The sequence below is a fragment of the Chaetura pelagica genome, unplaced genomic scaffold (assembly GCF_000747805.2).
Source record: "Chaetura pelagica isolate M959 unplaced genomic scaffold, ChaPel_1.0 scaffold193, whole genome shotgun sequence".
Lineage (NCBI taxonomy): Eukaryota > Metazoa > Chordata > Aves > Apodiformes > Apodidae > Chaetura > Chaetura pelagica.
The window spans coordinates 461,509-463,410 of record NW_009952562.1 but is presented as its reverse complement, the minus strand read 5'-3'; positions in this window follow the sequence as shown (position 1 = coordinate 463,410).

The following is a 1,902-nucleotide window of genomic DNA, read 5'->3' as shown; positions in this document are numbered from 1 at the left end:
CGGAGCGACTAAAGGGTGTGGCTGGGCGTGGGGGCAAGAGAAGGGCTGATCCCGAGTCCAGACGTGGCCGTGTCAGGGAGATCCTGCCTTATTCTTCTAAAGAATGGCTTTCTGTAGCTACCTAACTTGCTTTCTATGTTCTCCTGTTGTGTGCTTGCTGGTGATGTGTCCCGCTGTTGATAGCACTTACATTTACACTAGAATAATTCTTCCTTGTTTGCTAGTGCTTGCACAGGTACCTGAAATCACTTCATGAGGAAAGCTCAGTATTTTTAGTTGTCTTATATAGGTGGAGATGTTGTCAAACACCGTAACCTCTCCATGTCTGTGTCCCCCGTGAGACTCAGGAGTTTTCCCTTTTCTAATATACCTGGTGTTAATTACTTTGACAGCAATTTATGGAAGGAATCTGACTCTGAGCTGAATGAATGTCTCCTTCAGTAACTTGAACTTTCTGGCTTGATCTGTGTCCTCATGTTTGGGGGGATTACAGAAGAAAAATTATTCTGAGGTACAAATCAGAGACGATTCTGGTATTTATTCTTTGTGTGACAGTTGCTTAAGGTGAAAGGTTTCTCCAGAACTATTTGTAGATGCCAACTGCCTCATTTTAGAAAGTGACAGATGAGAAAATGTGCTTGGTTGGTGGGACCGGCCATGAAAGCAGAACCACATCTTAGAGTAACTGGGAAGAAAGACATTTTTCTTTCATCTTCTTTTGGAGCATTAGACAATTAACAGTTGTCAGCACCTTTTCAAAACTCTTTTAGAAACTGCCTGAGGCTTACAGAACTGATGAGTTCTTAATTATTAGAGTAGGCCCTGGTGTGGCAACCACTGTGAAAACATTTCAGGATTTTCAGTTTTGATACTGGATATAATTCTGTGTTTTAGGCAGGGCCTGTGTCTTCTGTTCTGCATGGCAGAGGCCAGTGGAGTGCTAGACTGCACACGTGCTATCCTCATTTATCATGACATAAAGGATAGAAATTTTTTTTTAAAGGGGGAAAAAGTCTTAATCATAAAATCCTACGGAAGTGAGAGATACCATGGGACTCAGGATCCAGAGCGTGCAATTTCTGTTCTCTTTTGCATAGCTAATAGCAGTTTGTGATTTATGATACATCTTCAGAATTTATAGTATCTATAAGAAATTACACAGATCCTGGTAAATCATTCAGGCTAGATAGAAGACTTCTTTGTTGTGTTTGTTTGGGTTTTTTAATGTGAACTAAACCTACTGGAGGAAGGACAGTAAAAAACTGGGGGCTAAGAAAGCTCAGTAAGAGATTAGATATTGTGTTTCTTTCTACAAATAAAGGCTGTGAGTGCCTTTTTGCAAAGGTAAGATACTCTTGTTCCAGTAGTACTCAGACATCTTTCAGTAAATCTTCTATTGTATGTAGCATATAATTTCACTCCCTAGTTTGTGCTTGTGTGGACAGTTCTAAGGTCAGCAACCCAGAGAAGGGGCCATGGGTTGTAAGGGCCCATAGTGCCAGCAAGGGGACAGCTTGGCCCACAGAGATTGACTCGCTAATTTCAGTCCCTTTGTGTATGTGTGTGTATTTCACTTCAGGCAAGCAGAAGACCCATGTAAGGAAAGACTTATGACCTGAGCTGATGACTGGGTAAGGGCCCCCATGGGTGTCAGGCAGGCTTAGAGCCTGTGCCAAAGTCTGAAGCATTTGTGAATGTGCTGTGCCTGTAAGCCTAGAAAGTGAAGGTGCATGGATGGTTGTGCTGGTGACCTCTAAGCCTGACAAACTGGATAGGAGGAGCAGGGCCTGGCTACCTGTATTTATATTTGTCTAAAATTATCTCTGGCCTTTTCCTCATTCACTTGCTTTTGTCATGTCCTTTGAAGTACTTGGTGCAGTTGAAGTCTTCTGCTTTCAGCAG